This window comes from Lasioglossum baleicum, unplaced genomic scaffold (genome assembly GCF_051020765.1).
Source record: "Lasioglossum baleicum unplaced genomic scaffold, iyLasBale1 scaffold0026, whole genome shotgun sequence".
In the NCBI taxonomy this organism is placed as follows: domain Eukaryota; kingdom Metazoa; phylum Arthropoda; class Insecta; order Hymenoptera; family Halictidae; genus Lasioglossum; species Lasioglossum baleicum.
The window spans coordinates 1098542-1112334 of NW_027469086.1; positions in this window are offsets into that span (position 1 = coordinate 1098542).

The following is a 13793-nucleotide window of genomic DNA, read 5'->3' on the forward strand; positions in this document are numbered from 1 at the left end:
ACGAGCTCAGCTCCTTCAACAGTACTACTAAGATACAACAACTAACCGGTGAGAATTCGTATCTTTTGTAATTCCTTTTGTTCCATGTCAACTCACCGCGTTCGTTGCGTCAGCGTAGAAGTATCGCCATCCGCGTTGACTGCTAGCGGGTGTCGGTCTCAAATGACTATCGGTGTCCTAGCGCATATGACTGCCCGTCTGGCTGTCTTGGCGTAAAAGACCGTTTCCTCTTCAATTCCACGTGCCGCCTCCTGGGGTCATCTTCTTTGCCTAGGACGTGGGGCGTGACGTAACAAAATATTGTAAGCGCACGGGACATGACATACACGAATGTCGCCGCCGCGAATATTATAGTAGAAATGAGTCGGGAAACGAATCAAGCCTCCCGACAAACGCGACCAAAGGACGGGAGGCATCCCAAGAGAATCGCCAAAAGGCAACACAGCTGGCCGTCATCAGCGACGACCAGCAGTAGATGAAATTCGAGTAGATAGGAGAGATAACCCGGACGGTCAGCAGAATGAACGACCATCCGCGAAATTAGTCTCGGCAATAAATCTCGCGCCGGACTCCCCTATCCCTCGAATAAAAGCAAAATCGTCACTCTTCTCAAAAGAGTGTGAGTTCCTCTTGGACACCGGGTCCGAGGTCAACTTAATCCGACCGTCTGGTATCAAATCTGACGTTCATCTAAAAACTGACAGCGTCATACACGTCCATGGCGTGACAGAAGGAGAAATTGCGACCCTCGGTTATATCAATGCGGAGCTAGCAGATTCCATTAAAGTCACGCTACACGTTCTGCCTGACAGTTTTCCAATTAATATAGATGGTATCTTAGGCTCCCCCTTCTTCAGAGAGGGAGCAGAGATATCATTTGCGAAGGAATGCGTAGAGTATAAAAACCTACGTATTCCCTTTTCGAATCCTCGGGAATATTCCGTCGAAAGCCGTACCGCCGCCTGCATAGCCGTCAACGTAAAGGGCCCAAGCGAAGGGTATGTGCGAAAAGTAGATGTAAAACCCGATGTGTTCTTAGGTGATTGTTTAGTCACCAACCGTAACGGAAAGGCATACCTGCGATGCTTTAACGCATCGTCCGAAGTGGCGTCCTTCTCCCTGCCTACGTTGGAGGTGGAAGAGATCGAGGTTCCCTTTTCGAATATTCAAGCCGAAGTCAATTCGGACTTATTCAATGCTCGTGCGTGCCGCGCGCACGAGACGATCGTTAACGATCAACTCGCGTCTTCTATTAATTCCGGTAACCATTCCGACGATTCCGGTAGCCATCCCGATTCTTTAAATAATTCCGGTAACCATCCCGACGATTCCGGTAGCCATCCCGATTCTTTAAATAATTCCGGTAACCATCCCGACGATTCCGGTAGCCATCCCGATTCTTTAAAGAATTCCGGTAACCATCCCGACGATTCCGGTAGCCATCCCGATACTTTAAAGAATTCCGGTAACCATCCCGACGATTTATATTCAAAGTCCTGTGTGGAAAGAAACATCAACGCCTTCGCCTCAGATGAACTTTTAGAATGTTCATATGAGAACAATTTAGAAAACATTTCTATTCCTAAAGTTAAATCAAAAGGAGTTTATGTTTTGCCGCAAACTCCTATCTTCAAATCCTCGCCGGAACAACACCTCTTCCAGCTTCAACGATCAGGTATCCGTGCGACCGAAAACAAAGTCCATGCGTCTGGCAAATACAATTCCGCGAGATTCGCGTCAGCAAGAAAAAGAAATAAAGCCGATACATTATACTCGCCCGAGACAACTAAGTCTGATTATAAGCTTTCGTTATGTATCTTGCGAAACGAATTCAATCTTCCTAGCGTTAACAGAGTCTCCAATATCGTTACGCCAACGATAAACTATCGCAGCGACCCAAGAGCGAAATTTAAAACCTCTGGTCAGCATCACCCCACTCCACAGCAGGAAGACGATATCCCTGCGACGCAACGAGATCTTCAAGGAGAAACCGTCACCCCTGAAGATCATCAGTCTCTCGACAACGCTATAACAGCAACCATGCAGCCGATACAAGCAGCTATCTTGCTCTCTATTGCCACGCAAGCCTCAACACTCATTGGATATGACTGTGGAGGTTCAACCTTGAATATTACCACGTATTCAACTATTGACAGTCTTAACTGCGAGCCAGAAGACATCGCACCAGCTGAAAATTTAGAAAGAATTCAGCTCCTGCAGCTAGCTGAATTCTCGCAAGCTCGTGTTTTGCAATGCCATATCGGAATAGACAGAACCATATACTATTGTGGCATGCATTCACATAATTCGGTAGTATCCAATGGTCGACAAGACTATATATTACCGATCTCCAGCGAAACCTGTTCGAGCCTACACACGACGGGGACAATATTCATCACCCCAGCCGCCCAGATCACAGGTATTCAGCCGAACTCGACCTCCTCTCACGGCCTCACGTTAGCAGGAGTTATTCAGAATGATGGTAGCTGCGCTGGAACCACGTATAGTGATCCGTTTGGGACTTGGACCGATGTCGTGGTACAAGCTTTAGTCCGAATCACGATCCGCGACTACATCGCTCCAATCAGATTGTCAACCGGACAGATTCATCTACAAACTGGGCAAACCTGCCCCCTTCAAAAAGGAAGCTGCTTAGACGCACAAGATGGCCATACGTTCTGGGAAACCACGCCGACGGACTCGTGCAAATTCAATAATTATGATGTCTTGTACGAAGGGATAGCCACTAAACTATCCTCCAAGGTGAATCCTTCTCCAACCCTGTATACCGTAGCATCGCAGGACACGACTTTTGCACTCACGGAGACAGGCAGATCGTCAGTTTGCGGATATGTCATAATCCGTACGGAACACCCCAAGCTGTTCATTCTGGAAGTTGGAAGTTCAGGAAAATTCAAGGAGAAAACACACACCTTGGTCAACAATCTGGACATCTTCACGTATGTCAACAGCAAATTTGTTTACGTGGAGAAGCACCTCCGGAAACAATTTTCTCAACTCTACAAAGATGTAATCCGTCAGAAGTGTGAGCTAGAGCGTCAGATTCTCCAGAACGCCCTCACATTATTACATTCAGCACCCGAAGAAGTTGCCACTGCCATCATGAAGGATGTCGGATTTATCGCAGTTCCAGCAGGAGAGGTAGTGCACATAATAAAGTGCATACCAGTCACGGTCCAAGTGAGGAAAACCGAACGGTGTTATGATGAGCTACCCATCACATATCGGAACACATCAAAATTCCTGAAGCCAAGGGACCACATCATTTCAAATACGGGGACAGAAAAGCCATGCAATGAGCTACTTCCCCCATATTATAGACTGCACGGAACATGGTATCGCCTAACACCGTCATTGATGGAGGCCATCACTCCTTCGGAGCTTCACCCCCTCGCCAAGTCAACCTGGAAATACATAGATCCGAAGAACTTGGCAACGGGAGGCATTTATTCACAAGACGACCTGGACAAACTACAGGATCATATAATGTTTCCTGTAGAGAAGGTAGCAGTCATAAATTCAATCGCACAGGGTGCGACGGGAAGACAGTTTGCAGCAGGAAACATCAACATGTTCAACCTGCTCGATGAAAACTCCCTACAGCAGATAGCGGAGTCTACAGCACAGAAATTATGGTCCGGATTCACTACATTCGGATCAATAAGTGCTGGAATAATCGGAGTGTATGTAGCGATCCGCACGATCAAAACAATCATCAGTACGATCGTTAACGGCATCGCATTACACTCACTATACGGCTGGAGCCTGCATCTCGTTGTCGCCATCTGGAGTTCACTGACCCGGTTCTTTATATTCATGAAGCAGAGGGACAACAAGACTTCAGCGGCCATCGAGGACAAAGATAGTGATAGTGCCAGTGTCGGAGAATTCCGAACCCGTCCTCCCTTGACGAAACGAACGTTAATTTGCGATTCCCTTGACCCAGCGTTGCGAGACAGGGATGACATTTCAGTGCATCCTGTCTACCGCCACCCAGAGGCAGAGATTCCACTGCGTGAAATCTCTTCTCTAAGGGGGGAGGTGTGACGTCGGTCGCACCTCCGACGTTAGCTTTAAGACTACATGTAAAATTAGATACATAAGAGCGAGCGTTCCCCTTTAAAGATTCCAAAACTCCTAAAAATCCTTCATAACAATGAATCCTTAACACCACGTACATCTGATTGAAATCCATCAACATAACCTAAAATCCAAAATCTGTCAAATTCCTAAAATAGCCAAAAATGGCCCAAACTCGAAGATTGAAATATCATTGGACTCGTGAGCGAAAATCATGAAACTAACCTAAAAATTTGTAGGTTAGGTTCTCAATTCGCGTTTGTTTAGACTTTACCAAAATTTCGATTTTTGGTAATTTTCAAAAGTACTTAGAATATTTTCAAACATATGATCGGTCGACAAATGATGTCAACTAATCATATGACATATAAAATTTACATCAAAACGCCTTGCAAGAGCAAGCGCTCGAAAATATTCTAAGTCCCAATTTATTTAAATAAATAAATAGGTACGCCAATGGTTACCACTTAATTTTCGAGTCCTGCACCACTGGGAACGAAAACTGCTGACTCTAGTGCGGCGGCCATCGCGCTGTTTACGACGAAGACCGGCACAAAGAGGACACGGTCCCCTTTTGCGAAGTCAGCATTTTTCGGACGAACGTTATTCGTCGACGAACGTTCGATTCTCCCCAGTCCTCTCCGGGGACCCGAGTGGGTCAGTCGAGTTTTCGTCAATCTTCCAAGTCCAGACTATTTAGACATAGTCTTTCCAAATCCAGATTGTTTAGACACAATCTTTCCAAATCCATACTGTTTAGACACAGTCCCTAATACCATTCAGTAATATCGTATTCTTATTCGTTTAATTCAAATATTACTTCGTTTATTCAATTAAACATTTTTATTGCGTTTCATATTTCGTACTTAGTACGTATTTCGATTTCGTTAATAATAAGCATCTTTACCTTTGTATTCTTTTACGTTATTAATATACTTTGTTTTACCAGAGTCAATCTAAATCCCAATTATTATTTCCTTGCTCCTAACTTCGTAGTTTGAAGTGACACGTTGTTAGTTAGAGATAGAGTTCTCACTGGAAAGTTCGCGAATAGTATTCCTTATTCAATTTCCTGTTACGTGTTCGCGTACGTGCGTGATAGTGATAGACTTGCTCGCATAGCAAGCTCCGCAGCATCCACGTCCGTTTTCTCGAATCAAAATATCGTCAACCACGCGGACGATATTCGCGAGATAAATTCACGGGATCGCACAGCGTCCACGCCCGTTTTCGCTAGTTAAAATATCGTCAATCACGCGGACGATATTCGTGAGTTAGATTCACGGTATCGTACAGCGTCCACGCCCGTTTCCTCAACGAGCGCATCCGTCTACAATACCGTAGCAGCCAGCTGTCAATCATTGGAGGTCGTTCCTGTCAAATATTGACGTGACAGAGTTTGGCGCAGTCGTCAATCCTTGAAGGTCGTTTCCAGCCATTTGGATCAACGCCTGTCAAGCAGAGCGGACCGAATTCAAGGTCATCAGCGCAACCGTAGCCGTTCATCCGTTGCGAATTCATTTCTCGTGTCAATCGACAAACAAGCGAAGCGTAAAAGTAAGTGGAACATATTACCGCGTATGTTTCAGGGTCGCGTGCATCATTCATCTGTGTAAGACTGCATGCAGGTGTCGGCATCGGGTCCTAGTCTGTTGATAAAAAGACCAACACTTTTATTAAATGTCAGTCAGTGGAAGAGTAGAGTAGCCGGGCCGCGGTATTCTCTTCTCTTGCTCTTGTTACGTCGTCCGATGTACGACGTTGGCCTTGTACACACACTATGTATACAAGGTCTGATCTGCATAAGATCCACACACCGTCCCCTAGACATAAGAGCATAGTATTAAGATCTCATTATTCTATTGTTCTAATCCTTATCTCCGTCTCTACCCATCACCATAACTTCACCTTGATCAACACCTTACCTCAGTTTCAACCCATCACCACGACACATAATGCAATAAAGTATTGCATCACTCTGGAAGCATCTAGAAGCTTCTAGAAACGTCGAGAAGTCCAAAGACTGCTGCATCAGCAGTCCCACGCTACAACCTACAAATTTTTAGGTTAGTTTCATGATTTTCGCTCACGAGTCCAATGATATTTCAATCTTCGAGTTTGGGCCATTTTTGGCTATTTTAGGATTTTGACAGATTTTGGATTTTAGGTTATGTTGATGGATTTCGATCAGATGTACGTGGTGTTAAGGATTCATTGTTATGAAGGATTTTTAGGAGTTTTGGAATCTTTAAAGGGGAACGCTCGCTCTTATGTATCTAATTTTACATGTAGTCTTAAAGCTAACGTCGGAGGTGCGACCGACGTCACACAATCCTCCTAAAGAGGTCAACCACGCGGACCTCTCGCGAGCTCCGACGCCAGTCCTACATCCGGTCGATTGTCCAGAGGTGATCAACATAGCCGACGACGACGACAGCCGAGACACGATCATCGTTCCCAGGGTCCGTTGCCGAATCATCCGTGACGTTCCTCTGCCAGCTCATCAACGTGTCATCTTGCGGCCAGCATCCAAGGCCACTAACGTCGTCCCGAACCGAGCAGCAGCAACTCTACCAGATCTTCCCCACCTCGAGGACATCTGTATAGAGGACCCGATGTACGACACCTACCGCCAGTACCGCCAGTTCCTGCTGCAACAATATTATTAGGCGTTAATACAGCATTGCGGTGAGTCGTATAATATCTTGTATAATTGCTGAATCCTGTAAACTCACCGTTTTCGTTGCATCATCTCGCGCGTGATTCTTGTCGGACACTTCTTGTAACCGCGTCGGACGTTCTCTTCTTGACTGCATCCATAGCAATATCGGTTGTCCTAGTGCATATGACAGCCCGCGGCTGTCTCGGCACGAAAGACCACTCCTCATTTTAATCATAATATCTCAACCGTCCGTCTGTCACTGTTCTCTTTTCTCTCTCCTGGTACCTGTAACAAAAACACAGTGACGGACGTGACAAATTTGGCGCAGTCGGTAGGACATCGAAGTGGTCGCCGATATTTGCATTAATAAGCCCCGACGCGTGTCAGTACGAAGTTCACATTTCTTAAATCCCATTCATATCTTTCAAAATGTCTCGCCCAATCACGCGATCTCAAAAGGATCTCCGAGCAGATCCTAACGCAGACCTTCCTCCAATGACCGAGGAAGAGTTACTCCTTTATGCGCAAGACCTCGCCCGTAGAGAGCAATATCTCAAAGAGGAAACAGATTTCATTGCCAAATTGCGTCTCAAATATGAAGAAGACGCACAAAACCAAAAGAATATGCTCGACGAAATACGAAAAGAGCTTCGCAACATTCAAATCACGAATCAAACCCTACGTCAACAAACGCCTACACCAGGCCCTAGTAACGTCTCTAATATGCGGGAACCTTCACCGCCAGAGCCACGCGAAATCCCACAGTATGAACCTACTGGAAATTTCGCTCTAAAACAAGCCGCCGAGCTTGTCCCTAGATTCGACGGAACTTCGTCTTCCGTCCTACAATTCATACGCGCATGCAAACGCACGCGTGACACCGTACCGGCCACTGCAGAGCGTGCCCTCACAAAATTGCTCTGCAATAAACTCCACGATCGTGCTTATGCCGCTATAGAAGGCCAGCACATATTCACAATTTCTGCACTATGCGAGAAATTACGAACAGTACTGGGCCCATACAAATTCGTTGACCAGTACCGTGGCGATCTCGCGAGTGTACTCCAAGCTCCAAACGAGCACATCTTAGACTTCATCAATCGCGTCAAAGACCTTCGAACCGCGATTCAAGATGCCACAGATATTGGCCTTGATTACGAAGAACTAGATCGCTTCGTAGTTGATTGTTTTCTACGAGGTCTCCTTCCCCAGCTGCGTGCCGAAGTGCTTCATTGCCCTTCGCGAAATCCTGCCACTGTTTTCGAAGCAGCCATCTCTGCTTACAGGCAGTATGAGTCAGACCAGACTCGTCGACGAGAACTGATCCGCGAAGAAAAACGAGTCAGCTTCTCTGATAACCGGCCGTATCGCCCGCGTTCCACGTACGAGTCCCCTCGTGACATTCCAGAGCGAACCCAAGAACGCCGCGATAACAGACCGGACTCGTCTCAGCAGTCCTCAAGAAACTTAAACCGGGACTCTTATCGCTCCCCGACGCCGCAACGGCGATGGGAAAATAATCCTCGCGACCAAAACACGTACCGCGATGGTCGCACAGATCGCCCTTCAAGCTCTAACAAATTTTGCAACTACTGCAAAGTCCCCGGGCACGATATTCACGAGTGCCGTAAGCGCGCTTTTAATAATAATAGGAGGTCGGGAAACGAGTCCGGCCTCCCGACCGAAGCCAACCCCAGGCGGGAGGCCGCATCTTCAACCCAAACTACAGCCCGCACCCAAACAGCTATCCGGACGAACGACCAGTCCGACGATTCGTCTCAGCAATAAATCTTGCTGCAGACTCACCAATTCCGCGCGTAAAAATCTCCGCCCCTCAATTACAAAAGAAGTGTGAATTTTTGTTGGACACGGGTTCGGAGATCAATTTAATTCGTGCGTCAAGTCTAGAACCAAATCTACCTATAGATCATACGAACACTATAGAAGTCCAAGGAATAACCGAGGGATCCATTCCAACTCTCGGTCAAATTAAAATACACTTACAGGGTCAAAACCCTATTGAATTTCATGTCTTGGAAGAAAACTTCCCAATTAACATCGACGGAATCCTCGGTTCTCCCTTCTTCAGAACAGGAGCCGAGATCTCCTTTGCGAATGAATACATAACGATAGGAAACATTCGGGTTCCCTTCTCGAACCCTTGCGCGCCCACGGCTGAGCCTCGCGATAAATTGGCAGCAGAGGTTATTTCAATGCCTTCGTCTATGACCAATGATCTCGTTAAAACTCCAGCCGCCGAGCGTGAGGAACATTCGGCAAGGAACGTTCGAGTGTCTTCCTCAAATCCTCGTGCACCCGCGGTCAGACCTTGCAGAGCTCCGGTGACGGAGGTTATTTCAATGCCTCCTCGGGATTCGATCGAGTACTCCCTAGAGAAAAACGCCGTGAAAAGCCGGCCGGAATCGAAGGAGACTCGAGAGATATCGGAGTACACTGCGAGAAGTCGGATCGTGGAGCGTGAGGATCGAGTCCGAACAAAGACTCCTCCGAAATCCGAAGAATTCGTCCTCGAACCTCGTACCGTTGCGTGCATAGCGGTCGACGTCGAAGGACCTAAACAGGGATATATCCGCCGCGTTAATGTAGCGCCGGATGTATTCCTGGGTGACTGCGTCGTCACCAATCGCAAAGGCAAAGCGAGCCTCCGGTGTTTTAACACCTCGTCGGAAAGAGTTTCATTTCGATTGCCCCCATTGGAGATGGAAGAAATCGAGTCGTACTCTTCCGACTTTTCTAATTCCGGGTATCATCCCGACGCATTCGGTAACCATCCCGACCTTTCTAATTCCGGGTATCATCCCGACGTATTCGGTAACCATCCCGACCTTTCTAATTCCGGGTATCATCCCGATGTCACGTCCGTCACTGTGTTTTCGTTACAGGTACCAAGAGAGAGAAAAGGATGGCACTCAAGAACAGTGACAGACGGACGGTGGATATATGAAAAGTAATTGAGGAGTGGTCTTTCGTGCCGAGACAGCCGCGGGCTGTCATATGCACTAGGACAACCGATATTGCTATGGATGCAGTCAAGAAGAGAACGTCCGACGCGGTTACAAGAAGTGTCCCGACAAGAATCACGCGCGAGATGATGCAACGAAAACGGTGAGTTTACAGGATTCAGCAATTATACAAGACATTATACGACTCACCGCAATGCTGTATTAACGCCTAATAATATTGTTGCAGCAGGAACTGGCGGTACTGGCAGTAGGTGTCGTACATCGGGTCTTCTATACAGATGTCCTCGAGGTGGGGAAGATCTGGCAGAGTTGCTGCTGCTCGGTTCGGGACGACATTAGTGGCCTTGGATGCTGGCCGCAAGACGACACGTTGATGAGTTGGCAGAGGGACGTCACTGACGATTCGGCAACGGACCCTGGGAACGATGATCGTGTCTTGGCTGTCGTCGTCGGCTATGTCGATTACCTCAGGACGATCGACCGGATGCAGAACTGGCGTCGGAGCTCGCGAGAGGTCCGCGTGGTTGACCTCTTTAGGAGGGTTGCAAGGGCAACCGTATACAGAAACGTAATCGGACGCGTTGTTACGTCGTCCGATGTACGACGTTGGCCTTGTACACACACTATGTATACAAGGTCTGATCTGCATAAGATCCACACACCGTCCCCTAGACATAAGAGCATAGTATTAAGATTTCATTATTCTATTGTTCTAATCCTTATCTCCGTCTCTACCCATCACCATAACTTCACCTTGATCAACACCTTACCTCAGTTTCAACCCATCACCACGACACATAATGCAATAAAGTATTGCATCACTCTGGAAGCATCTGGAAGCTTCTAGAAACGTCGAGAAGTCCAAAGACTGCTGCATCAGCAGTCCCACGCTCGTAGAGGGCAATAGGACAGCCACGAGACTGCAGCGTCAGCAGAAATGCACGTGCAGTCCCCGGGAGCGAAGACGCTGCTGCGTCAGCGGTTCTCCCACTCCGACGACTGAAGAACAAAGAGACTGCAGCGTCAGCTATCCCCACTCCGAACGAAGGAGGCAAGGCAGAGCGGACGCTTGCATCAGTCCGCCTCCGACCGGCGACTCGAGCAGTCGTGCCAACCTGGCCTCAGCCGCCAGTCCGGCTTCTTCCGACTTCAAGAGCAGACGTGTTCAGTCTAGCTCCGCGAAAGTGAAGTGTGTCGATCCTTCACTCCTAATTCCAATTCCAATCCCAATTCTAACTCAACTCAACTCAACTCATACATTATTCCTACAACATATTACTATATCCATTATTCATTAATCCAATTACTACTCCTATTATAATATTACTTACATATTGTATACCAGTGTACTTACCAGTTCTTATTTAATATATCGTTGTTATACCAGTGCTTCGATCTTGTTATTCTTGTGTTAGTTCAACACCATCTTCCAGTTCAGTTCTTACATTGAATGTATTATACTCGTGACATATCCGGACTTGGTCTAAAGTGCGCAGTGGAAACGCTGAGCCGCCAATAAGGAATTTGAAGCGAGTCATAGAGAAGTTCTCGTGCCACGTCTAGAATTGGTCTAAAGAGCGCAGTGGAAACGCTGAGCCGCCACTATAGACGTGAAGCGAGTTAACTACCAAAAAGGTTAATAACAAATGGAAGTTCATTTTCATTATATTATTAATATTCCATCATTACTATTCCTTACCCATGCGACGCCCACGTCGAGCGGGACGCAAGTATCAACTTGCTAAATTGAGACGCGCGTTAAGAAATAAAGCGGTGCTCGATCAAATCATTGCCACTACCGAGTGGACAGAACTTCTAGGAACCACCGAGCACATTCCGTGTGACGCGTCCGATTACGTTTCTGTATACGGTTGCCCTTGCAACCCTCCTAAAGAGGTCAACCACGCGGACCTCTCGCGAGCTCCGACGCCAGTTCTGCATCCGGTCGATCGTCCTGAGGTAATCGACATAGCCGACGACGACAGCCAAGACACGATCATCGTTCCCAGGGTCCGTTGCCGAATCATCCGTGACGTTCCTCTGCCAGCTCACCAACGTGTCGTCTTGCGGCCAGCATCCAAGGCCACTAATGTCGTCCCGAACCGAGCAGCAGCAACTCTGCCAGATCTTCCCCACCTCGAGGACATCTGTATAGAAGATCCGATGTACTACACCTACTGTCAGTACCGCCAGTTCCTGCTACAACAATATTATTAGGCGTCAATACAACATTGCGGTGAGTCGTATAATGTCTTGTATAATTGCCGAATCCTGTAAACTCACCGTTCTCGTTGCATCATCTCGCGCGTGATTCTTGTCGGGACACTTCTTGTAACCGCGTCGGACGTTCTCTTCTTGACTGCATCCATAGCAATATCGGTTGTCCTAGTGCATATGACAGCCCGCGGCTGTCTCGGCACGAAAGACCACTCCTCATTTTAATCTTCATATCTCAACCGTCCGTCTGTCACTGTTCTCTTTTCTCTCTCCTGGTACCTGTAACAAAAACACAGTGACGGACGTGACAGCGTCACACGGAATGTGCTCGGTGGTTCCCAGAAGTTCGGTCCACTCGGTAGTGGCAATGATTTGATCGAGCACCGCTTTATTTCTCAACGCGCGTCTCGATTTAGCAAGTTGATACTTGCGTCCCGCTCGACGTGGGCGTCGCATAGGTAAGGAATAGTAATGACGGAATATTAATAAGATAATGAAAATGAACTTCCACTTGTTATTAACCTTTTTGGTAGTTAACTCGCTTCACGTCTATAGTGGCGGCTCAGCGTTTCCACTGCGCTCTTTAGACCAATTCTAGACGTGGCACGAGAACTTCTCTACGACTCGCTTCAAATTCCTTATTGGCGGCTCAGCGTTTCCACTGCGCACTTTAGACCAAGTCCGGATATGTCACGAGTTTAATATATTCGATGCAAGAACTGAATTGGAAGATGGTGTTGAACTAACACAAGAATAACAAGATCGAAGCACTGGTATAACAACGATATATTAAATAAGAACTGGTAAGTACACTGGTATACAATATGTAAGTAGCATTATAATAGGAGTAGTAATTGGATTAATGAATAATGGATATTGTAATATGTTATAGGAATAACGTATGAGAATTAGGACTTGAGTTGAGTTGAGTTAGAGTTGGAATTGGAATTGGAATTAGGAGTGAAGGATCGACACACTTCACTTTCGCGGAGCTAGACTGAACACGTCTGCTCTTGAAGCCGGACTGGCGGCTGAGGCCAGGTAGGCACGTCTGTGCGAGTCGCTGGCTGAAGGCGGACTGCTCGAGTCGCGAGATGGAGGCGGACTGCTGCAAGCGCCCGCTCTGCCTTGCCTCCTTCGTTCGGAGTGGGGATAGCTGACGCTGCAGTCTCTTTGTTCTTCAGTCGTCGGAGTGGGAGAACCGCTGACGCAGCAGCGTCTTCGCTCCCGGGGACTGCACGTGCATTTCTGCTGACGCTGCAGTCTCGTGGCTGTCCTATTGCCCTCTACGAGCGTGGGACTGCTGATGCAGCAGTCTTTGGACTTCTCGACGTTTCTAGAAGCTTCTAGATGCTTCCAGAGTGATGCAATACTTTATTGCATTATGTGTCGTGGTGATGGGTTGAAACTGAGGTAAGGTGTTGATCAAGGTGAAGTTATGGCGATGGGTAGAGACGGAGATAAGGATTAGAACAACAGAATAATGAGATCTTAATATTATGTTCTTATGTCTAGGGGACGGTGTATGGATCTTATGTAGATCAGACCTTGTATACATAGTGTGTGTACAAGGCCAACGTCGTACATCGGACGACGTAACACCTCCCAACGCGGAAAAGAAATTTCTTACATGGGAGAAATTTCTCGCTCAACACTCGCTTTCACATTCATTCATGCGACGCATCGTCCGGGGGTACTCCGCGCAGGGAGCACAGTTCTCGGCGAGTATTTCCTATATATGTACGAAACACTGGTCGCACTGAAATGTTATCGGTGTCGGCACGTGGGGCTGGGGCTGGTTTTGTGCAACTTATTTCGCTTTGTTCATT